The sequence below is a fragment of the Eucyclogobius newberryi genome, unplaced genomic scaffold (genome assembly GCF_026437365.1).
Source record: "Eucyclogobius newberryi isolate DKJ021-1_F unplaced genomic scaffold, fEucNew1.0.hap1 SCAF_21, whole genome shotgun sequence".
Lineage (NCBI taxonomy): Eukaryota > Metazoa > Chordata > Actinopteri > Gobiiformes > Gobiidae > Eucyclogobius > Eucyclogobius newberryi.
In genome coordinates, this window is record NW_027315846.1 from 7,268,107 (window position 1) to 7,294,358 (window position 26,252).

Genomic DNA, 26,252 nt, shown 5'->3' on the forward strand with positions numbered 1-26,252 from the left:
GATGGGGCGATGATGGGGCGATGATGGGGCGATGATGGAGCGATGATGGGGCGATGATGGGGCGATGATGGGGCGATGATGGAGCCATGATGGGGCCATGATGGGGCCATGATGGGGCCATGATGGGCCGAATGGACCGATGATGGGGCCATGATGGGACCATGATGGGGCCATGATGGAGCGATAATGGGCCGAATGGGCCGATGATGCGGCGATGATGGAGCGATGATGGGGCGACGATGGAGCGACGATTGGGCGATGATGGATCGATGATGGAGCGATGATGGATTGATGATGGAGCCACGATGGAGCCACAATGGATGGAGCCACGATGGAGCCACGATGGATCGACGATGGTTGGCTGGGTAGAGACACAGAATGGGGGCTCTGTCTTGGGTAATCAGATGGTGATGTGTTAAGGTGAAGATGATGGAGACATGAGGTGGGAGGGTGGGGTCGAGAGAGCAGAGACGACAAGAGATGCTGGGATTGGCCTGTGTATATATAGGCCTTTTGGGTAATTAGAGGCGTGGTTAAAGAGTGGAGGTGTGGTTGCTGGAGAAGAGGTTGAGACGTGGTCCCGCTCCCGAACCAAGTTAACGAATAACGTCATCAAATACACTTAAGTACAATGTAATTTGAATGCATCTTTCTTATTCAGCACTTTGTATGACTTTAATGCACAAACTTGCTCTGACGCAGAATGACTATTATCTCCCGTTTCGTCACATTCCGTACTGATTACTAAGATGACCGTAGCGTAACTGTATTATTTTCATGTGGCCGGTCAAGGTCTTATGTGCACTTTATTTTTCTCATTTCTTTGGGTTCTTCTTAAAGTGAATCTGCCTTCAGCTGTGCGCACTGTAAATGAATGATGACTCCATTTACCATATCTCCTGCTTCTCTCGCCCCATGGCACTCCTCCCTCGCCTCTTATATCTAATTCTTCCAGAGCTCTGGGTGCCGCTGTTGAAAAGGTCGACGTTGCTATTGGCTAACGACGAGCTATCCCGGGACAGGGCCTGGTCAGCTCACTGCATGTCAGTGTGCTTTGCTCTGACCTGGGGAAAGGGGACGCTGTCGGGTTAATAGCACAAAGACAAGCATTTAGCGACCGTCACTGCGTCATAAAGAAGACACTTGTCAATTTCCTCTCGATATTTTCTCTGTTTGATCCGTTTGCTCGTGTTCTTTACACACCAAGATGAATTACACTCGAGTCAGACGTTGTTCTATATTCTTCTCCGTCTTTATTTCAATCAGCGTTAATCAGTAACCGCGCCCGGTCCAATCTCCAGCCTGATGTCCATGTGGTCAAGAGGAGGAGACATTTGCTTCTCCAATGAGCACATTAAGATCACCTCCGGCAGATTTACGACTGTAATTTATTGCCCACAGGCCCACGGTTACCAATTTACAGGCAGTGCAAAGAACCAGCCTCATTTGCATAATGTAAAGATGCTATTGTGCTGACTATAGAGTGCGGAGCGCAGTCACCTTTAGTCCTGACGCTGCGAAAACACCTCGCAGACGCGCGAAGGTGAAGAGTCCTCATTTACTACTAATCAATATTTTGATTTAAACATGAAATTGCGTCCATCTATTGTCGTTCCTCATATGAGAGTGACAGGACTTCATATTTTGGATTGGCAATCATCCAGCGGATCGATGTGTTTAGTGAAAATAAAATGTGTATGCAGTTACCAGGGTGTAGTATAGAAAATAAATAAAAACGGACGCTCCAAATGTGTCTGGCGGGTACTTGGACCATATCTGCCCGTTTAAGCCATCCAAACGGGGCCGCAATTGGAACTATTGAACTTTCGCCTCCCGGAAAGCTTTTGAGAGACATTATTGGATAAGAGAGAACACAGACTGTCTAAAGGCAGATGTATATAGAAAATAATGATTCATCATCAAATTATCTTTACTTAGTCTTATAAACCGCATATTTCCAGTGATAATAACTGTATATTATGTTGAGTTGACTTTGCAAAATATTGAGTTTAATTAATATTACAGCACTTTCTTGGACACTTTACATTGCATGAATCAGTCACGCCACACTCTGTTGTGGCAGGCTACTTCTGTGGCCACAGCTGCCCTGGGACAGACCGACGGAAGTGAGGCTGTCAATCTGCACCATCGGCCCCTCCAACCACCACCAAAGACTCACGCAAAACAAGGAAAGTGCATGTTAGCATCAGCCGTTTCCTGTTTATTGTCCACGACACTTCTGTCAAGAGCCCAAAAAAATATTATATTTCCAGAAAAGCATTAAACAGGAGATAATTTCGTGTTTACTCTAACTTTAACCAGGTTCTTAACGCACTGCAAGCTTTTAAAATACTTAACTAAACAGCATGCACTACTACTTCTATTACTATTTTCCACTTAACTATCCTGTGTAACATTTATGCAAGAAAAAAGTGTTCTTGCTTTGGCGAGAGCTCCGGTCAGAGTTGAGCAGACAGTTCTGGCTCAGCCTCATGTGAGACTCCCACATACATTTACATTCACTTACATTTTGTGCTTATCTGCTGCTGAATTTGAGTTATCAAACAAATTCTCCTCGAGACCAGAGCCGCTTATCAGACATTTCCAGCCACATGAGGCATCCGAGTGTGCATACAGAAAGTCAAACCCCGGTTTTAGCAAAATGGGAACGTATTTCTCTCAACTTTACATCGTAACAATGATAAACAGTTCTGGGCTGTGGGTCGTCGAAATGTAGCAATATAAAGTAGATCTCTGGTTGATAGTGTTCAGTTTTGATGTTTTTAATGTTGCTTTACCACATGAAGACACACTGAAGAAACTTATTATTTCATGTTTTTTATCAACAGTTCAGTCTGGCGCGGTGCCATTATAAACACTGGTGGCCAATGCTGGATTTGGCTCTATTTGGAGTAAATTATTGCCTAGTTAAAATAGGCCTACTTGAAATAGCCCAAATACTTGTTTGTTTTTACATCATTCCTCCTCCACAGCATCATTCTCAGTAACAGTGATGTTTTAGCCCTCTGTTTACAAAGGCAATATTTTCTTCCCCATATCATTTATTTTTGAAGCCTGTAAAAACATCCAGAAGCCTGAGAATGTATGGCTAATTAATATGTAAATTTAGTAATATGCATGTAATCTACTTAATATCCATGTAAACTACGTAATATGCATGTAATCTACTGTATTTTCCGGACTATAAACCGCACCGGAGTTTAAGTTGCACCAGACAAAAGATGCATAATAGAGAAGAAAAAAACATATACGTTGCACTGGGGTATGATTGTGGTTGCAAGGGTGAAAATAACAAATAATATCATATATAAGTCGCTCCGGAGTTTAAGTATATAAGTATAAATATAAGAATAATGAGGAAAAGAAAACATGATTAATTTTCGCAAAACTATGAAAAAAGTGCAACTAATATGCATGTGATCTACTTAATATTAATTTAATCTACTTGTGTACATGTAATCTACTTAATATTCATTTAATCTACTTAATATACATCTATGTACGTAATATACATGTAGGCAGGCAGTGAGGGTCAATCCCAGAGCCTCCTATCTTTAGTTTACAGTCTAAACAGTTTGGTGTTACTAGTGACAGTCCAGAGCTCTACACCAGCGTGAGCGGAGCGAGAGCTGCAATCAACACGAGTACAGTTCTTATTCTGGTCGCTTATCCGTGAGTTTAAGTGTGATCGTACCGCGGAGGGTTCGCTGCAGCGCACAGCACCATCCGAAAGCTGAAAGGAGAGTCAGGGCAAGGAGCAGGAGAAAGAAGCAAGGAGCAAGGAGCAAGGAGCAAGGAGCAAGAAGCAAGGAGCAAGGAGCAAGGAGCAAGGAGCAAGGAGCAAGGAGCAAGAAGCAAGGAGCAAGGAGCAAGGAGCAAGGAGCAAGTAGCAGGGGCAAGGAGCAGGGGCAAGGAGCAAGGAGCAAGGAGCAAGGAGCAAGTAGCAGGGGCAAGGAGCAGGGGCAAGGAGCAAGGAGCAAGGAGCAAGGGGCAAGGGGCAAGGAGCAAGGAGCAGGGGCAAGGAGCAAAGGGCAAGGGGTAAGGAGCAAGGAGCAAGGAGCAAGGAGCAAGTAGCAGGGGCAAGGAGCAAGGAGCAGGGAGCAAGGAGCAGGGAGCAAAGAGCAAAGAGCAGGAGATTTAAGTTCAAGCGTCTGTAGATCTTTGGGCTTTGCTGAATCATAAAGAGGCTTGTGAGCTGAAAAAGTGTGTGCATCCCTGATACAACATTATTTTGCACTTTGAACATAATACAAAAAACTAAAATGAATGCTTAAAAATGAAATTGAGCAAATAAGTACCTGTATTTTCCGGACTATAAATCGCTCCAGAGTACAAGTCGCACTAGCCAAATGCACAATAGAGAAGAAAAACATATAGAAGTTGCACTGGAGTATAAGTGGCTTTTTTGGGGGGAAATTTATTATATAAAATCCAAGACCAAAAACAGACATTTCATCTTGAAATGCAGTTTAAAATAATAACAGATTAGAGAAAATGGTGAATAGGTGTACGTATGCTAACGCTAACACCTTCAGCTACATGAGGCACAGACAGAACTGTGGTAAGTGTCTGGTATGTTAACGTAACATATGAACAGTTATTCAGATAACTATAGCATAAAGAACATGCTAACAAGTTTACCAAAGCATCAGTTTTACCCCAAATCACTAAATCCATTGAATTCTTCTTCCTCTGTGTCACTTCTAAACAACTCCACAAACTCCAGAGGTAGAGGAAGTGCAGATTTTTCTTCTGCGTCGCTTAGAGCCTAGAGCGCCCTCTTGTGGTTGTATGTGTGAAAATAACGAATAATATCAAATATAAGTCGCTCCGGAGTAAAAGTCTTATAGTCTAGAAAATACGGTAACTATTTTTACATCACACATTTTAATTTACGTAAATCTGAGGAAATCTATGGAAGCTGTCGAACAGTCAATTATAGATATCTTGCCACTTTCAAATGAAAAGAATAAATAAAAACTGAAAAAATATTGCCTGGCAAGATTTATAAAAAAAAAAAACAAGGTTGAAATTATCAAATTACAAGTACAATCCTCTAAAATGTGAAGATTTGACAGAGAAGTGCCAAATACTAAAACAATTGCTGATCCCAAACTGACTTGACTTCAGAAACAGCCAATTAGGCCCAGGCAGCTTGTGTTGGCCAGGTTACTTCAAACAGGATTTTAAACTTTTTTGAAGTTTGGTAAAAAAAAAAAGAAAAAAACACCACACAGCTCTCCTTTTCTTTCTTGTACTGCCGGGTGTCTTGTTACTGCGGGAATTTCAAAACTCTAAAGAAAGCGTAGATCTAATACAGGCCCCAGGAGTATTGCACCAGCCTAATAGTGAAGCCAGAAATCCAAACATCAGGGGTTTGACAGTCAGTCCGCTATCTTCCTTTAGCGTATTCTCTGAAGTTAAGCAATTACTTTACAAGGGCAATGTCAAGTTCTATGTGTCATGTCTACTGGAATGTTTGCTGTAATGTTTCGCAGAATGCCAAAACACTCGTCTGTGAAACTGAAATGAGTACGTTTCAGTCTTTTATATGCGTGTTACATTTGGCCGAGTATTAAGAGTCAAGATTGAACTTTCAGCTCCTCTTACAAGCTCAAAATGAATGAAGGATTTGTGGTGCTTGATGAAATAAAACAAACATTCCACCGTTAAACATTTGTTAGCCAGCTCTGCGGTATCGAGGCAAATATGGAGAGACAACAAGCAAAAAAAATGAGACAAAAAAAGCAAAGAAACTCCATTTAGAAGTTGTGGAGAATGTTCCAGTTTGGTTTTAACTTAACTCCGGCTTTAATTTCTGAAATAGTAACACATTTTGCCCTTCGAGGCCACCGCACCAAACCTCTTGAACGTCCTCTTCGTGACTCTCTAGGTCAGGCACGTCCAAACTAGGGCCCAGGGGCCAAATGCGGACCTCAGACCAATTTCTGTTGGCCCTCCAGCTTCCTGCTATGTCGGCCCAAACAACAAAAAGTAGTACTTTTTATTGGGAAATTGGGAAAATTCAGGCATATTGATGTTATACCAACCTAATATTAATGTTCCAAGTCTAATTAAAGGTGTGGAGGCTCATCGCAATTACGTCAAATGCTAAATTTTGAATGATTCACTTTGTCATTCAACAAATTCAACATCTTCAAGTTGTTTAAGTTGTTTAAGTTTCAAAATGCGGCCCTTAGTGAAAAAAAGTTTGGACACCCCTGCTCTAGGTATTCGAACTTCACCTCCATAATCCCTCTGCCCAGTAGTTGTGGTCAGCAATTTCCCTCCTTACGACCTAACCGCTCATACCACAAAACGCCTCCGTGTTTCCCTGCACTGTGGCCGTGTCCTTGCTTAACTCACACTATCTTAAACACATTTATCTCTTTCTCATCCCTCTCTCTTGCACTGACTGACCTGCAGACCCGGGCCGCTTCTTGGGCGTTTGGCAGTCTGCCTCGGTGAAGGGGGTGGGGAACATGCAGGGGTCAGTGTAATGTGTGGCGGACCATACTTTATCACAGCGCGCGCCGGAGCTGTCAGCTGTGATGAAGTATAGAGACACCATCGGAGCTCTTTCAATAAAAGAATCATTTTTCTGGATCAGGTCCATCAGACAAGCCTCACTTGGAGGGTACTGGGGATATTTCTTTGTTTAATATTGTCTAAAAAACAGTACTATTCCTCATGTTTTGAAGGCTGAGAAGAGAGAGACAATACCATAGGAAACAAATAGTATATCCAAACGGTGGCAGAGGGGCTAGAACACAGCTTCTAGGTTCAACTCCTGGGCTGGACCAGACCGTTCTGTGCCGAGTTTGCGTGTTTCTACCTGTGTCTGGGTGACTGTCCTCAGGGTGTTCTGGTTTCCTCCATCAATGCAAAACATGCACCAGCTCAAGATCTGGAGATGGATCCCTGGGAGCTGCACCGCCCACCGTCCCAGGGGCACTGGGTGAAGGATCAATGCAGAGAATGAAGTTCCATCAAGCGCAGTCATTAAAGTATACCTTACCTCACCTTAAAACACAACAATTGAATATTGTTTCATTATAAAAAAAAATATATTTTTTTAAGTAGGATGGACCATTGTTAGACCTGTTTTAGGCCTAGAATATATTTTTTTGGTTAATACAAAATGTTGATATGGACTCTACACTGATTTGTAATAATGTATGGATTTTTGGAAGTAAATTGAATTCATTATAAAACATAATTGCTTTTAAATAACTTCTTTTGTGTAAAAATATAATTTGCATTATATTGATTTTCACCTCTCTCTCTGATCTGTCGGCATGTCGCAGTACCGCGAGACCAGATCCATATGACAGATGCACCAATACAAACTTCAAGAGCTTCAAAGCTGTGGAACAAATTATGTTCAGGCTTCTAACACAGCGTCCTAAACCCATGCACCTGCCATTTCACTGAATCAGAAGATGGCAGGAATAGTGGATGAATTAGTCAAGCACTCCATTGCATGCACTATTTCTGAAGGTGTTGCCTGGAGAACAACTGGGGATACTGCAGGTGCTGAACCGGGCAAGATGCGATTTCATGGTGGCACTGATCGGAAAAGGCTAAATCCAAGCACAAGGATCATGAAAGAAGTCACGCTCGCAAGAAACACTGGAAGAAGTGTTTCAAGAAGCGTGAACTCTGTGAACCAGTACAAGTGCCAACCAGTCCAGCATCTGAGGACCAAGGGAAGACCAGACAAACAAGACACCGACTCAAGCAAAACATCCAGAGACCAAGGTCCAGATCCAGGTCTTTGAGGATCCATCCTGCCTAAAACATCTTTGTGAGGATGCAGCACTCCAGTGGAAACTCTGAGGATCGATTCATTCAATGGAAATGCTCCTCATGGTTCCAGGAGAAGCAAGAGGAGGGGCCGATTTGAGCAAAGGCCCTTCAAAAATAATCCCGAACAAATAAGAGCATACAGTACTGGACAAACATGACCGTGAATAGATATGCAACTTGCCATGATCAGCAAAATAGAGCCGCTGTCAAGAAGTTTAGGTATGTTTCTCAAAGACGTTTGACCAGTGACCAAAGTACCACTCATGGAGTTATACTGCAGTTATTTTTATTGCTCAAAAATACCTTGAAAAATATGCATTCGTACTGTGAACGACATCACTTCTGACTCGTAACCTGGCCTGCAGGAACATCACCTCCTTATCGCCATGAAGATAGTGTACACACTGTACAATTAATATGTCAAATAATGCCACCAGTGCTTTTTAAATTTCATGACACATTATCAGTCATCCACTCTTTATGTATGAGGCAAGGGTCTTTTCCATCAAATCCAAATACACTTGCTGCAGGCATCGGACGTGGAAAACTAGCGCCGTACATACAATATCGATATTTACAATTTCACCCAGCCCAGTGAAGATGTATTAATCCTGCAAATACTATAAACAGCTATTACTCAAGGACCAATCCAGTGAAGTCATTAGACCACCTATGCTTCTCTAATTGTATCCTCTGACAGGGATATGGCCCACAAATCCATACTGATGAATGTCTTTATTGTTGCCCTTCAAGTCGAGCAGGCGGCCGGTCAATACTGGGCCAGGACGGATGGGGATCATAACCGCCCCGCACTGACAGCCCTGAAGACGGACTCCAGCGCTGCCTCCGTAATAGAAATTATTGATCACATTTTAAATGAAGTTACACACAAATGAAACAGCATTGATTCGTGTGTTATCTGGTAATTATACGGCTCTGTCATGACACGAGGCTGCACGGGGGATGCCAGGGGACGAGGGGAACGCTCACTGGGGGGTGTCGTGGTTGCACCATGTAGCTTTTCTGAGGTTGGGAGTGTGGTGATTGTTTGGTTAAACTGTAATCAGGATTTTTTAGGTCACAATGTAATCAAAAGAATGAAAACAAACGAAGTAATTTCATTTCAATCCGTGAACCTAAAAAGTTAGTCTAAATGTAAAGTGCTTTTTTTATCTGGCTGTTTTTGTGACAATATTATTACTTCTTCATTCATACATTTTGATTTGAAAAGACTAGTTACATAATTGAGCAATGGCCCTATTTGTGAAAAAATTAAAAAATGGGCCTATCTGTGAAAAAATTTAAAATTACGATATTTCTACATAATTATTTTTTCGTGACATAGTTGAGGTTAGGGTCCTGAAAGTGGGTTCATGGGCTGTGATAAGAAACTAAAAATATCATTACAATAAAAAAGAGTACATTGCAAAGATCAGCTTGAGGTTTTTATATTGTTCAATGTATATTTATGCATTTGGTTATATTGCGTTCCACATTTAGTGCTGAGGCAAACCTTTTGAGTTGTTTTAAGTGTGATTTCATTCATAAATAATTGACTTGCACGAGCTAAATGTTTGGTCTTTACTATTAATCTTTCATCAAAATATAGTTTTTACTCGGGGACTTACTTTTCCGTCTTGTTTTTATGCCAGTTTTCCAGCGGGAGTCTTTGATGGTGGCTGTTACTTTTTGACTTACTCCAAAATGTAAATCGTTTTCTTGTTTGCTGTTGTTGTCAAAAGGAACTCGGCTGCGGATCCCGTGCCTCTGGGCTTTCTCGCTCGCTCTCTCTGTAGAACGGCATTAGACCCACGATATTCACATTCAAGTTTGTCTTTTACTTTTGAAGGGAAACATTTTGACGTGACGACACACTGATGAAATCTTTGGAATGTTCTTTTTTTTTGGGGGATCAGTAAATCTAAAATAACTTACTTCCCACAAGTTAAAGCGCTCATATCTGCCCTTCAGTTAAAGCCAAGCATGTCGTATTTCAGAGGATTTGGTTAATTTTACTCGTCAAAAAGGCAACTAAACAAATGATCATTAGTTTGTTTCTGGAGTTAAATGATTTGAAAGACAAGTAAACTGCAGATTTTAGCTAATGTACATGCTAACAAACACCAATTATCAGATATAATCATTGTATTGTCTGAATAGTCCTGAATACTACCATCGTTTGATATTAGTTAGTGCTTTACTTCAGGACTGACATCAAACAAATGGAAATGTCCAGTGTAGAAATGTCAGTTTGCTTTTCTATTTCAAAGATGGGGAAAAATGCTCTTTTCTTGCCTCAAAATAGTATCTGAGCATCACAAAAAGTATAATTTTTGGTAAAGTTTGTAATATATCTGTAGAGAAGAAAGGAAACACTATTGTGGCGTGTATTTATTTGCCTTTACCAGAAATACTTCCAACACCTGAATGTCTCTAAACCAGGCTCTGATATCATTCAAAAGCTGTGTGGCAAATGGCAGTTGTGGCAGCGTTCACAACTTTTATTTTGTGAAGTTGACTTGCACTTTACCAATCAATACCAGCTAAAACAATAGGCAAGGCAGGAAAAATGCATTCAAATCACAAAGAAATTACAGCACAAAACAATTTAAGACATAAAAGAGAAGAGTGCAAAGAAAAATCCTTTCAGTCATATGCGCAGCTAAACAATACAAGTCTGTTGATGGATAGGCACTTTAAACGTCTACAAATGGGCAATAAAACTAATCTGAATATGTTTCTAAACACATCCAAACACTCCTGGATATTTCTTTTTTTTTCATTCATTCATTTTCTCATGAGTACACAACACAACACAGGATACAAAAACACAAATAAAACATCCAATAACATTAACCAATACATAAAAACACATTTACACCTACACTTTGAGACAGCAGATAGTCCTTGACCAGAGCTTTAAAGTCATTAAAAGGCACAAAATGATTTAAATGAAAAAGTCTCTGTGTGTGGTTCCACAGGAGCAGAGATATGTCCTCCCGTGCTCTCTGCGAACGAGCTGAGGGCACATAATTATGAAGGCATGAGATACAAACTACAGGAGCGGCCCCACGGGAGAGGCCACTGCACGGTTAATAGGATTCTCCCTCCAACACGATTAGAGTTATCAATTTGGCCCGTGTCAGGTTAATGAATCCTGGGCTGCTCGGCCCACGATGCCGCCGAGGAGAGCGGGTCAGCGCTGTGACAATCAGGCCGGCTCATAACAGGGCCAGGAATCAAGTTTGTGTCAGACGCAGGGAGATCAGAGACGGCACTGAAGCATCGGCTGAGGACTTGGGGCTGCTCCGCGGTGAAAACTGATGAAGAAAGTGAGCGACTGATGCATATTACGTGAACTTAAATATCACTTATTCTCAGAGATGATGTGTGAACAGCTTTATGAAATCAAACTAGTGCAGTTAATGTGGCAGAAAGCACTTTATGTTTGGAGAATAGAGATTATTGGTTTGGTTCGATGCATGTTTTGTAGGCTTTAAAAGACAGAACGGTGTAGTGTGAAATGGAGATGAGAGAGGGAAGGACATTCAGCATTTTTTCGGAGCCAGAACATGGGGCTTGTGGTCAAATCGGTCACGTAGAGGCGCAGACATCATGTTTTTCAAGCTACTTTCTCTTTGCTATAATGAGCAAAGACTTAATTTCACAATGAACACGTTGTAAAGACAGATTAATCACAATTGAATCAACACTTAAATTGCTTAATGAAGTCGTTATAATGCATGAGTCACTCTTAATAAACCGTTTGTGGTAAAAGCGTAGCTAAACAGATAGGATAGATAAGAAGATACCAGGCAAAACAACAACATGGAGGTTTAGGTTCACACACAAACAAATACATATACAAATACATATACACAAACAAATACATATACAAATACATATACACAAACAAATACATATACAAAAACACAAGCAAATACATATACATATACAAATACACAAGCAAATACATATACGAAAACACAAGCAAATACACATACAAAAACACAAGCAAATACATATACAAATACACAAGCAAATACATATAAAAAACACAAGCAAAAACATATACAAATACAAAAGCAAATACATATACACAAATAAATACATATACCGTATTTTCCGGACAATAAGTCACACCAGCCAAAAAATGCATTATAGGGAAGAAAAACATGACATTAAATGCGGTTGCAAGTGTGAAAATAACAAATAATATCACATGTAAGTATAAGTATAAGTATAAGTCACACCCCGGCCAAAACTATGAAAAAAGGTGCGACTTAGACATTTACATACACCTACACCTACACCTACACCTATACCTATACCTATACATATACATATACATATACATATACATATACATATACATATACATATACATACCTGGCAGGTGCGGGAGGAAGGATCAGCTCAGAAAAGTACAAGTGCATTAGACATTTAAAGACAAGAATCAAAACCTTAAAATGAATTCTAAAATCGACCGTCTTGACCTCATGTCTGACGTGTGTTTTCTTTGAGCCCGTGCTTTTTGAAATGTCAGATTAACCTAATAACTCCTGTAAGAAATGAACCGAAGAAAGAACAAAAGCCAAAGAGCCTCTGATATTTACACCAAATGTGTTGTCATCCGTTTTCAGACACTACTAATACTCAAACTCAGTGTCTGTTTAATGTCTGAACAAATCCACGCTCTTCTCACCTGCACAGATAATACCACAAACCCATCTACAAAGCTGCAAATACCCCGGAGCCATCGTGTTAGCATTATTCTAATTGTTCATTATGAGTGTGTCTCTGTTTTTCAGGTGGAATACTTTGTCATGCTTTATTTTTAGGCGTGAGTATAACAGGCCAGCGCCGGGTCACTCTGTGTTTGTGTTTGTTTTCTCCCTGGTGCAGAACGAGCATGTCCTGATCCGCCCTAAAGGCAACTACTTCCTGTCTGTCTGATGACCCTGATGCTGGTTTATGTTCTGCGACTGAAGGAGACGCAGGAAGTTCAGTGGTAGTTTACAAGTCAAATAGAAAAGCTGAAATGGTATTGGAAATAAAATAAAAGCCGTGGGACTTGTGAAAAACAATAGTTAGCGTGCTCTATTCTGTTATTGGTGCACTTGGATGGTCTAACTTCTGCTTGTCTCCATTGAGTTGTGATTGTTTTGTTATTTTATCTTAATTAGATCAGGTTTACCCATTTCAGTACGGCTTTAATATTGTCTTATTTTAATACAAAGAAATATATATATATATAAAAATCCTGAAAGCTGAAATATAAGATACATAAAACTAAAGTGAATGATTTTTATTAATGTATGTATACATGTATTTTTAATAGTAAAAATATGCTCCACTCAAAAGTGATGTAACACATTATTTGGTGCTGCATATGTGTTTGATGTGTAAAGTATTTGTTATATACAGAATACTGAATAAAAGCTGCGCGCACAAAATTTACGAAGAAAATAGAAATTGTACATATACGGGTCAAACTGTAGGTGCCCACGTTGTACCATGAGATATTCACACATAGATAATATTTATGTGTGAATATCTCATGGTAGTGGTGCGCCAGTTGTCTTTTAAACCAGGGGTCTCTTAATTAGACTAATTCCTCAGTGAATATGAGTTGGATTGTAATAAAACATGCAGCTGTCCCCTCTGTCCCCTCTGTCCCTACTGTCCCCTCTGTCCCCTACTGTCCCCAATGTCCTTTATTACTCTGTTTGATCTGATTTACCTGTGTCTGCTCCTGAGCTTGTACTTAGCTAGTGAATAGTCGTCTTCTACAGTGTGCCAAACGCTTGTCCTTCCCTCTAGAATGCCCCCGGTGGCCGTTAGACAGTAAAATCTATAAATGAGACGCTCTGTTGTGATGACCGCAGGGTTCAAAGAGGAGAGGAAAAAGTAGCGGCTTTGAATTCGGTGCTTAGAGGATTTTTGACTAGCCGTAAATATGAAGACACATGAAGGGAATGATGCATAAAACACATTGTATTCCTTCCCCTCATTAATTCGTTGGGTTCAACTATGGCTTATTATCCCTGCCATGAGCTGGAAAAGATTTATGAAAAACAGACTCTTATAGCTATTATTTTATACTTGCACTTTGAACTTGTTGTGTGTAATAATGTCAATATATTTCAGACAGCATAATTGTGCTAATGGCATTAAAGGTCCCATAACATGCTAAATCGACTTCTTTTCAGAGCTTTTAACCTTCTTACATTGCTATTTGTGCTTCATATATGTACCCAGAGTGTTTTTTTGATTGATTCCCGCAGTTTTTAGCTATATTACAGACTATCTCCTTTCCACGAATCTCCAAACTGACGGGCGGTGGGGCAAGACCGCGTCATAAGGGCAAGCACGCGTCACGCACACAGCTGTGGGGCACACACTTCGTCACGGGTGGGCGGGGGAGCCAGATCGCTCTTCGCAAGGGTGGGGGCCAAGCCGTTTGCATTTCCGGGTTGGTGAGGGGGTCCAAGGTCTGGGTGATATTTCTTAACCATTATGTTAAGGGTGTTGCACAACCCTTATTATTCTCAATTATACACTTAGGATAGACTACGAAACGCGGAAAAAAAGCATGTTATGGCACCTTTAAAGAATGTCTTCAGAGTGAACTTAAACAAGATCAATCAGTGCTTTTAACTGATGAGTGTTATCTTCGTAAACAGAAAAGTTCACTTCAATGAACAAACGACTTGCTTTTCAAAACATTTTCGATACAATATATTATAAAAATCTAAAGATAGAGAAGCTGTCTGTGGAGAAAAGTGCACAGACAAATAACATTGACATAAGTGTCCTGCATTTATTCAATTACCGATACAAAAATACCTTGCATTCTTACTGAGGGTCGTCTCTCATCAAATCTTGAAAATCTCTAAAAACCAACGTATATAAGGTCAGAACACAAACTCCTTCAAATGTCCTCAATGCCTTCTTCCTTTTCTCTGAAAGCCCTGATGCGCAAAGTTCTGCTCATTTCTTTGTAAAGATGTATTTTTATAGATACACACGTAACATAGAAAGTCATGCACGTGACATTTCGTACATATTTACTTTATAACTGAGACCCCAGATGTGTCAGGTCTTCTCTGCTCATGTGCGTGGACATACACAATGTCCAAAGCAATATCATCATCTCCACAGAGACGAGCGGGTGGCAGATCCTCCAGCAGAAAAGTGACATCAGGCACCTTTAATTTGTTTGTGAGTTCCACGTGCATTTGCAATCTTTAATGTGGTTCTTTTCGTGTTCTTTTCATTAATGCAACAGCTACTCTGTCTTCAATCTCTAAATATTCTTAATCGTTGTGCATTAAGATTAGTGACAGGTTGTGCTGAACCTGTTTAAGATAAGATAAGATATTCCTTTATTGTCCACACATGGGGAAATTCCATTGTTGCAACGCAGGTAGATACAGAGGTAGATACAGAGGAAAAGAACAGATCACTTATAGGAAGTTTGATATTTTGTGAATGCTGGTGCTGAAAGCTGAAGATCCTGTGCTCACGTGACATTTATAGCTGGTTGACCCCTCCAGTACAGACGCATGATTGGGGGACGCGAGCTTTTTGTTATGCTGCTCCCACAGCTAGGAAACTCTCTTCAATCTGAACTGAGGCTGTGCGAACTTGTTTTACTGAGGGGTTTTATTCTGAAAAACAAAGAGCAAGAATCCTGCAAAAATTGCCTGCGCATGTTTCTTGAATGTCTCTTGTTTTAAAAGTGCTGCAAGTTTCCCACCTGGGCCCAGATCACCCCCAAAAACTCAATGTTTTACTCTAATAGTTAGAGTTAAATACAGTAAAAAAAAAAAAAAAAAAGGTGAATAAATCAATCAATTGCTCAAGCATTCTTTGACATTACAACAGCAAAATAAATGTTATTCTGTTTTGAGAGTGAAGTGGCTCATCCAAGCAGCTTCTTCAGGTCCACGCAGACATCACGAAACAAGTGCCAATCTGTAAAAGTCATTGCTCCAGATCTAAACAAGCAACATTCATAAAGTAAAGTTGTGTTATGAAATTTCACATTTATCAGTAACACATATTCTTATATTCACATTTATCAGTAACAAATATTCTTATATTCACATTTATTAATAACACATATTCTTATATTCACATTCATCAATAACACATATTCTTATATTCACATTTATCAGTAACACATATTCTTATATTCACATTTATCAATAATACATATTCTTATTCACATTTATCAGTAACACATATTCTTATATTCACATTTATCAGTAACACATATTCTTATATTCACATTTATCAATAATACATATTCTTATTCACATTTATCAGTAACACATATTCTTATATTCACATTTATCAATAACACATATTCTTATTCACATTTATCAATAACACATTCTTATTCACATTTATCAATAACACATATTCTTATATTCACATTTATCAATAACACATATTCTTATATTCACATTTATCAGTAACACATATTCTTATATTCACATTTATCAATAATACATATTCTTATTCACATTTATCAATAACACATTCTTATTCACATTTATCAATAATACATATTCTTATATTCACATTCATCAATAACACATATTCTTATTCACATTTATCAATAACACATATTCTTATTCACATTTATCAATAACACATATTCTTATATTCACATTTATCAGTAACACATATTCTTATATTCACATTTATCAATAATACATATTCTTATTCACATTTATCAATAACACATTCTTATTCACATTTATCAATAATACATATTCTTATATTCACATTCATCAATAACACATATTCTTATTCACATTTATCAATAACACATATTCTTATTCACATTTATCAATAACACATATTCTTATATTCACATTTATCAATAACACATATTCTTATTCACATTTATCAATAACACATTCTTATTCACATTTATCAATAATACATATTCTTATATTCACATTCATCAATAACACATATTCTTATTCACATTTATCAATAACACATATTCTTATTCACATTTATCAATAACACATATTCTTATATTCACATTTATCAATAACACATATTCTTATATTCACATTTATCAGTAACACATATTCTTATATTCACATTTATCAATAATACATATTCTTATTCACATTTATCAATAACACATTCTTATTCACATTTATCAATAATACATATTCTTATATTCACATTCATCAATAACACATATTCTTATTCACATTTATCAATAACACATATTCTTATTCACATTTATCAATAACACATATTCTTATATTCACATTTATCAATAACACATATTCTTATTCACATTTATCAATAACACATATTCTTATATTCACATTTATCAATAACACATATTCTTATTCACATTTATCAATAACACATATTCTTATTCACATTTATCAATAACACATATTCTTATTCACATTTATCAATAACACATATTCTTATATTCACATTTATCAATAACACATATTCTTATTCACATTTATCAATAACACATATTCTTATATTCACATTTATCAATAACACATATTCTTATATTCACATTTATCAGTAACACATATTCTTATATTCACATTTATCAATAATACATATTCTTATTCACATTTATCAGTAACACATATTCTTATATTCACATTTATCAATAACACATATTCTTATTCACATTTATCAATAACACATATTCTTATATTCACATTTATCAATAACACATATTCTTATTCACATTTATCATCCGCACACAGAAAAACAGCATAGATATCATGACATGGCCTATAACTGATGAAAATAGAGGAAATATTTTACCATTATCATTATTAGTATTATCTTGTCTTGCGCTAGCTGTTTTATTTTATTATATTATTTTATCTTTATTTTCCCCCTCCATTCCTTATTAGGAAATTAGAGTTTTTTTCTTTAAGAGTTTTTGTTTATAAGAGTTCTTCTATTAAAAGTGCTTTTTAAACTTCCTATAAGTTATCTGTCCTTTTCCTCTGTATCCACCTGCGTTGCAACAATGAAATTTCCCCATGTGTGGACAATAAAGGACTATCTCATCTTATCTTTCCACTCCAGTTGGACCCGACCATTTCCTCCACCCCAGGACGATTCTGCACACTTACTGGGCTGTGCGTGTGCGTCTGACTCTAAACGGGACGTCCTCTGTGCTGAGCGTGTGGGGAAAAAACAGGACTTCTTCTTTATGCGGTGTCAATATAGTTCAACGCTCGCCTCTCACTAAAATAAAGGAGTCCACGGTAACTGCGCCGGTCTCCTCACGACAGATAACCTCCTGACTTAGCAGCAGGAGTGGGCCCTGAATAAAGATCATATCTTTTAATTAAACTTTCACTTAGTTGAGAGGGGGGGGGTGAGGGAAGGGGGACTTGGTTCTCAGTCCATCGTTGCTATTTTATATCTTTAAGGAATTGTGCGGTTGATTGGCCGACTGGAGGTGCAGATTCAGAGGTGTTCTGTGGCGTCCAATCACATTACACGGGATTTGCTGAGAAGACTCAAAGCAAATAGTCCTGCTCGTCCATTCTAGCCTGATTACCTTTTAAAAGCGGACGATGTAAATGTTTGTCAATCCGATCGAGTCGAGTGAAGCGGCTGAAGCTGGTTGTGAATGTGAAGAAAACAGGGAATGGTATAAGCTTGATATTTTAGCATTAGAGTGTCCATCAGAGGCAACTTCAACCCGTTTCAGCTCGACATGTTGGACTATGTTGTGCCATTTTGGAGACAGAACAAACAGGACGGTGCAGTCAGAGGAGGCACCAGTCAATAGTGTGTGTGTGTGTGTGTGTGTGTGTGTGTGTGTGTGTGTGTGTGTGTGTGTGTGTGTGTGAGAGAGTAGAGTCCAGTGTCAAACTTCACCACTGGGACTGAGTCTGTCTCTAATGGAGAGGGTCAAAAGGTCACTGAGTGCGCGCCCCGGCCCGAGTCTGCAGCCGGGACTTATCCGTCTCTATTAGAACTATAAGGACATGTCTTTGTTGTACAAGTGCAGCTTATTTTTTTTTTGCAGTTCAACATTTCATATTTAGCCTTGAACAAATATGATGGACGACCAAATACTAAATAGCAATAATTGAAAGAATGAGCCCAAAATGCATTTGTGTTAAAATGATATGAATTCTTAGGGGCTCTACCTGATTTTTTAAAGTTTTTTTCATGTTATAAAGTAAAATCGGTTTAGTCATAGTACAGATACAAAATAAATGCATCTATTTGGGTGAAAATTTGTAAAATTTTGCGTTCTTCGAATCTAAGTACATTGTTTTATTCTCGTTATTCTTAGTTGTTACTTTCAGAAAAAGTCATGCTAGCCTATGAAAGTCAAATATCCTATATAGATAAGTGAACAATACATTAACTAGTTCTGTTTTTCCCGTTTTAATGAAAACATCTTTTTAAATATCAGATACAGCGCCTTTAATCGTAACTTAACCCAGCTATTGACCAGCGAAAAATATGCATTCATGAAATTTTTAACGTCTTTTGACAAAATAGGTTGTTTTTTTTTCACATTTTTGGGGAACAGCTGCAACTTTCCTCAGAAGCATCATCCAACTGCTGTGTCCCTTTTTTCATTTGTCGGACCCCACTGAAACACCTCAAGGTCAAAAACAACCTTTTCTGTCTTTTAAACGAACAAACAAACATGATGAAAAATACCGTTTTACTCCACATTTGAAAAGAGATATAATAAAGCGTAAATTCCCCATTGCTCTCGTCTTATTTTACATTTCTCTCATTTGTTTCCACGTGTTCACAAAGGGCGCGATCGTGATTAAACTCCGACAGACTCACCGCTCTTCTTCCACGGGCTGTTTCGTCATCCGGAGGTCGTCGGTGTAATCCGGGCTGACAGCGGCGCGACGATCGTTGACAATAATGGAGTGTAAGTACAGCCGAACGTTTCCTCCGGACTCCTCCTCCTCCTCGCCTTCGTCGGCGCCATTAATCATCAGAAATTAGACAAGCGCGTTCCGACTGCGTAATTCATTTGATCATTGCAGCGTGCACCTTCTCCGAACAGGCAGAGATAAAGTCTGGAGATAATCTTTTAAGTAAACAACTCTGATGAATGGTAATTTCATAGTGTTTGTCTTTTCTCAAAGTTAGGAGCTTATGTTTGCTTAAAGTTTGTAGTGATCTTAGTGACATCAAATGCTAATAGTTGTTCTTACAGCGCAATTACTTCAGTTCTACTTGTTAGACTAAGTTAAAGCAGAACTGAGTAGCTTTAGCCGTAACACTTTTTTAAAAGGATTTCTTTGGTCAGGACAATTTCAGCTTGAAATGGGAATGAGAGAAGGAAAGACAGGCAGCAAATTGTGCCCACTGAGCTTGGTGTTACGCGGAGACCGTAAGGAATATTTAAAAAAAATTGGCATACGCTATGTGATTTCGCCTCAACCACTCGACAAAAGCATTTTCAAGTATTGAAAGAATATCCAGGGTTTCTCAGGAGAGTTCTCTTCGTGTCAGTATTTGCCATTGTTCTATTGTTTTCCACTCCGTGACAGCAGGGGGCGATAACAAACACTTCAAAAAACATACCAAATATACATTAACGTCACAGGGACTTACAAAGACACTTATTAAGGAAAGAAATGGCACTCAGTTCTCCTTTAAGTCATGGTTTATTCTTGGTTTAGGTGAATTTTAATCACATTAATCCCATTTTGCCTTTAGTGACAATGAAGATAATTTGAGCACCACCTGTTATAGCCTCGAATGTTCCAGAGTGTGGCATTAAACTTCTCAAGCAGGTCGCTCCACCAGGCCAGCGTCTTGAAAAGCGCTATATAAATAAAAGTTATTATTATTATTATTATTATTATTATTATTATTATAAGTTACCAGTCATATCTGTGGAAAGGCAGCACAATCTGTTTAGCGGACAACAAACCATATAATGATATCAATAACAGTGGAACATTTCAAGAGAAGCGATACAATTTCCAGAGATACAAGGAGGTGTCAGAAAAGTTACATAGTGCATCTTTAATGTAACTTCCTGGATCGCCACTTAATGACGTCACAAGGTGGAGCCAAGTGTTTTTCAGTGGACAGGGGGATTGCTTAAATCTAAATGCGTGAACAAAACAAAACCCAGGTGTAATTCAGACAAGGAAACAACATTTAGTAGAAATAAGCGAAAGACAGATCGGGCTCGTTGTGATTTGCAAAAATGTAATTTGGACTCGACTGGGACTAAAGCGGATACTAAAGTTGGAGCAGCAGGACTAGAACAGCTCCAAACGGCGTCCGCATCCAGACTTATCAAAACTAAAAAACCAAGGCCGCCAACCAAGAACAAATCTGAGCAATCTGTTTAGCCGTTTATTTAAATGTGCATGTTTTACCCACAAATTGCTGAAATTTAGGCAACAGAGAGACAAAAACAGACCTTCTTGTTTCTGCTGGCTGGATCCAACTCCTGATTAGCTTTGGAAATCAACCTTCTTTTTCTCCCTTTTTTCTCACAAAAGCATTCAAAACTGTTGGACTTTTTGCTTTTTCCCCTTGGCGGTTTTATCAGGTTCTATCTCAGTCGTTTGGTATTCCTGACCCGTTTGCCGCCTCTGTCGAATGGGGGGCCGAAAAATGTGATTGCGTTGGCCTTTTCCAGAGTGGAGCCGAAGCTGTAATCTTGCACACTTCTTACTGTAAGTCACTGGGAACTAGACAGGCTAAAACGAGGTGTTGTGGACTTAGCGGGCTGAAAAAGACATTAAACCAGGCTTTTGTGACCGACCGGAGCAGGGTAGATGTGCCAGATGCCCAACGCCTCCGCCCTTCTGTTATCTACTGAAACGTTTAGGTGGTTTTGACGGTTTAGGCTGAACGTAAAGGGACGTTTATGCTGCTAAAGGTCGTATAATGATGGTAAACGGAGCAGAGGAAACAAGTCGAGTGAATTTATCCATATTCATACACAAAGTAATTGATAGTGCTTCACAATGCAAACGGATAAAAACATAAATAATCATCATAAATGTACTTAGAGGAGGTTGACATATTGTGTTTGGGTCATGATTGTAACTTGATTTAGAGATGTGATACTAAATGTGCCTCGAAAATTGCAATGAAGCGGCAAAATTACAAAAAACATAATCAAATAAAGATAAATATTTTGACATCATGTACTATAATACCTAAAACAAAGTAAAGTAAGACACTCTGGATACATTTCCGGGTATAAAGTACATGGACAACTGTAAATAATCTTGGACAAGGAGGTTTGTAGTGAAATAAAATGGTTTGATGTAATATCTAAACATCTCAAAGTAAAATGAAAGAAAGTTCTATTTCCGGGTCATCTGGGGCGCTTCTGTGTGGATTTAGCATGTTCTCTCAATATCAGCCAAATATGTTTTATTGCCGTTTGAAGCAAATGTCTAGTTTAACATATGAATATACTTTTTTTTTTTATCTTAAGTTCGGGAGCAGGACCACGCCTCTTCCTGCGGCTACACTATTTAAGCAGCCAGATCACATACACCTGTGTTCATGACGTCGTGCCCCTCCCACCCTGTTTTAATTAGTCTAATTAGTCTAATTTATGTCCTAGATGGGTGTATCGAGGCCCAGGAGCCCTTCAGCCCTCTGTACCTTTGTGTTATTCATGTTTGTCGCAGGCCAATAAACACTTTGCATTGTAGCTGGGGGCGTGGTCCTTGTTAGTGAAATTTGCTTTAGACATACAGTGCAACAGGAAACAATGACAAATATTGTATTATATATATATTGTACGTGTTGTCCCCCCCTGTCTGTAAATACCCCCCCCTTTTTTATATATGTTCAGCGTCTTTGGGTCACTGAAAAGCGCTATATAAATAAAAGTTATTATTATTAATATTAGTTAAAAAAGCAACATATGTATAAAAGTATATGGAAATGAACTACTGAAATGACAAGTTTGTTTTTTTCAGATGATACAACTGAATTGTGTGTGTTAAGTGTCCTTGAGTTCCACGGTGGAGGGTTGAGTGGGTCGAATAGTTTGTGTCCAAGGTGAAAAGGGTCCGCTGCGATTGTCCCTCGGGTTATACAATGGGCCTAAAATAAAGATAAGAATCCTTTATTGTCCACACATGGGGAAATTTCATTGTTGCAACGCAGGTAGATACAGAGGAAAAGGACAGATAACTTATAGGAAGTTTAAAAAACACTCTCAATAGAAGAACTCTTATAAACAAAACTCTTATAAACAAAAACTCCTATAGACAAAACCTCATTTCCCAACAAGGGATGGAGGGGAAAATAATAAAGATTTGCATACATTGGACATAAAGGAAAAATATTGCTGACCACTGCTAAATTGATGATGTTTTATCGACACATCAATTTACCGTATTTTCCGAACTATAAGTTGCACCAGCCAAATAATAGAGAAGAAAAAGACATATATAAGTCGCACTGGAGTATGAAATGCAGTTGCAAGTGTGAAAATAACAAATAATATCACATAAGTCGCTCCGGAGTATAAGTATATAAGTGTAAATATAAGTATAAGTCGCACCAAAACTATGAAAAAAGGTGCGACTTATAGTCCAGAAAATACGGTACCTTACACTTTTGTAAATGTGTGACAGAAAAAGATGTTATGTTCAAACTACAGCTAATCGTCTAAATGCAAGCAAATAAAAAACGCTTTATTGTTGGATGACTAAACTAAAAAACTTCACCTTTTATTGTTAAAAAAACATCTTCCAAAAAACAAACTGATGTGCTAAACGAGACCAAGACCGAACTTTTCTTATCGGATACAATTGCTCCCAGTGTGACGAAGAAAACATGATTTAAAGACCGGCAGATCTGACCTCTGAACCTGCTGTGGACCTTCTGCTCCCTCCGAACTCTAAGTCATTCAAGGTAACACACAAACACACTGCACTGACAGTCTAATTATTAGTTTTGAAAGGCACAATGTTATATTTGTTTAATCTTTTCGGACATTTACGTAACACGCGCTTAAAAATGCAACAAATGGCTGTATTGGGTTAGCGAGGGCCATTGTGGGGCACTGCCTACAAGACTCCTCACCCCCCTTTGCCTCCAGTGTCCATGACGTTTAAAAGAAAGTGTGTTTGTGAGCGTAAAAGCAGAATAACAAACATCAACGTGGCATGTTTTTAGTAGGGCTGTCACTACCGATTATTTTAGTTGTCATCTTGTCACACGGAGGGCGCTAAAAACGACTTTAATGAACAAAATGGCAACAATAATCCAGAGGAGAAAACGAGAAATCTTAAAAATGCTAAATTAAAATGTGATTACAGGCGACAGGACTGTGAGAAAAGACGAGGGGCTTAAATACATGAGGAAACACGGGACAGGTGAACGCATTAGGACAGACGGGACGTAAAACTGAACACAAGCACAAGACACGTGTCAAAATAAAACGACGTGAACTGCACGATAACATTTAAAGGTGGAATGGACGATTTTTTTCAGCAAATTTTTAATCATATTTCCTCGTGGCGTGGATAAATCATTTGTCCTGCCATGTATCAATCATAAAACGCACCTACCGCTCACCTGCAGCCGCGTCAGACTCGTCCCCACGTTTCCGCGTGTCGAAGCGCATGGATCTATCATAATATAGTTCCCTCAGTGTACGGGGCAAAATGAAGACGGAGAAAGACTGTTCGAGCTGACGCAGAAGTGGACAGAAATCTACGGGAGATGAGCGATGTGATGCGCTCCGTTGCGCTAATAAACAAACGCACGTGTGTGTTGTATCAGTCCGCACGGGGGAGTGCGCATGCGACCTTCCGCCTGCGTTCTCAAATCGCCGAAAAATCGTCCATACCGCCTTTATTGTTAAATAATAAGCACATTAAGAACGACGTGGAAAAGCAAGAAAAATCTATCCAACCAACAAGCAATTCTTTTTTGACTTGCCAAACTTGTATTTCTGTTGTATATTGAGAATTTTTAAATACAAAATAACCATAGAAAGGATATCATGTGATCTAAGGCTTCTAGAATGATAGAGAACATTTACAAATAAAGTGCATTATTAATGAAAATCTGGAATTGTTTACTCTTTTTTTTGACATTTTGATTTTAGATTTTGGCTCGTGTTTTAGAGTCTGTATAGTCCAAATAATAGTTACGATGATGATTACAATCTGCTCTGCTCAAGATGGAACAAATTGCTTAAAAGGATTATTGTATTGCTAGATATTTTGTGGAGGAAGTAGAGACCGGGGACTCGGAGGCTGGCTCATCCATCACCCAAGCTGAAGTCACTGAGGTTGTTCGCAAACTCCTCGGTGGCAGGGCTCCGGGGGTGGATGAGATCCGCCCTGAGTACCTAAAGTATCTGGATGTTGTAGGACTGTCTTGGTTGACACGTCTCTGCAACATCGCGTGGCGTTCGGGGACCGTGCCTCTGGACTGGCAGACCGGGGTGGTGGTCCCTCTGTTCAAGAAGGGGGACTGGAGGGTGTGTTCCAACTACAGAGGGATCACACTCCTCAGCCTCCCGGGTAAGGTCTATTCCAAGGTACTGGAGAGGAGAATCCGACCGATAGTCGAACCTCGGATTCAGGAGGAGCAGAGTGGTTTTCGTCCCGGTCGTGGAACACTGGACCAGCTCTATACCCTCCATCGGGTGCTCGAGGGCTCATGGGAGTTTGCCCAACCAGTCCACATGTGCTTTGTGGATCTGGAGAAGGCTTTCGGCCGTGTCCCTCGGGGTGTCCTTTGGGGGGTGCTCCGGGAGTACGGGGTCCGGGGCCCTTTGCTCAGGGCTGTCCGGTCCCTGTATGACCGGAGCAGGAGCTGTGTTCGCATTGCCGGCAGTAAGTCAGACCTGTTCCCAGTGCATGTTGGACTCCGCCAGGGCTGCCCTGTGTCACCGGTTCTGTTCATAATTTTTATGGACAGAATTTCTAGGCGCAGTCAGGGGTCGGAGGGTGTCCGGTTTGGGGACCACAGGATCTCATCTCTGCTGTTTGCAGACGATGTTGTCCTGATGGCTCCATCAAACCCGGACCTGCAACATGCACTGGGACGGTTTGCAGCCGAGTGTGAAGCGGCTGGGATGAGAATCAGCACCTCCAAATCCGAGGCCATGGTTCTCGACCGGAAAAAGGTGGCTTGCCCTCTCCAGGTGGGTGGGGTGTCCTTGCCCCAAGTGGAGGAGTTCAAGTATCTCGGGGTCTTGTTCACGAGTGAGGGAAGGATGGAGCGTGAGATCGACAGGCGGATCGGTGCAGCGGCTGCAGTGATGCAGTCGCTGCATCGGACCGTTGTGGTAAAGAGGGAGCTGAGCCGAAAGGCAAAGCTCTCTATTTACCGGTCGGTCTACGTTCCTACCCTCACCTATGGTCATGAGCTTTGGGTAGTGACCGAAAGAACAAGATCGCGGA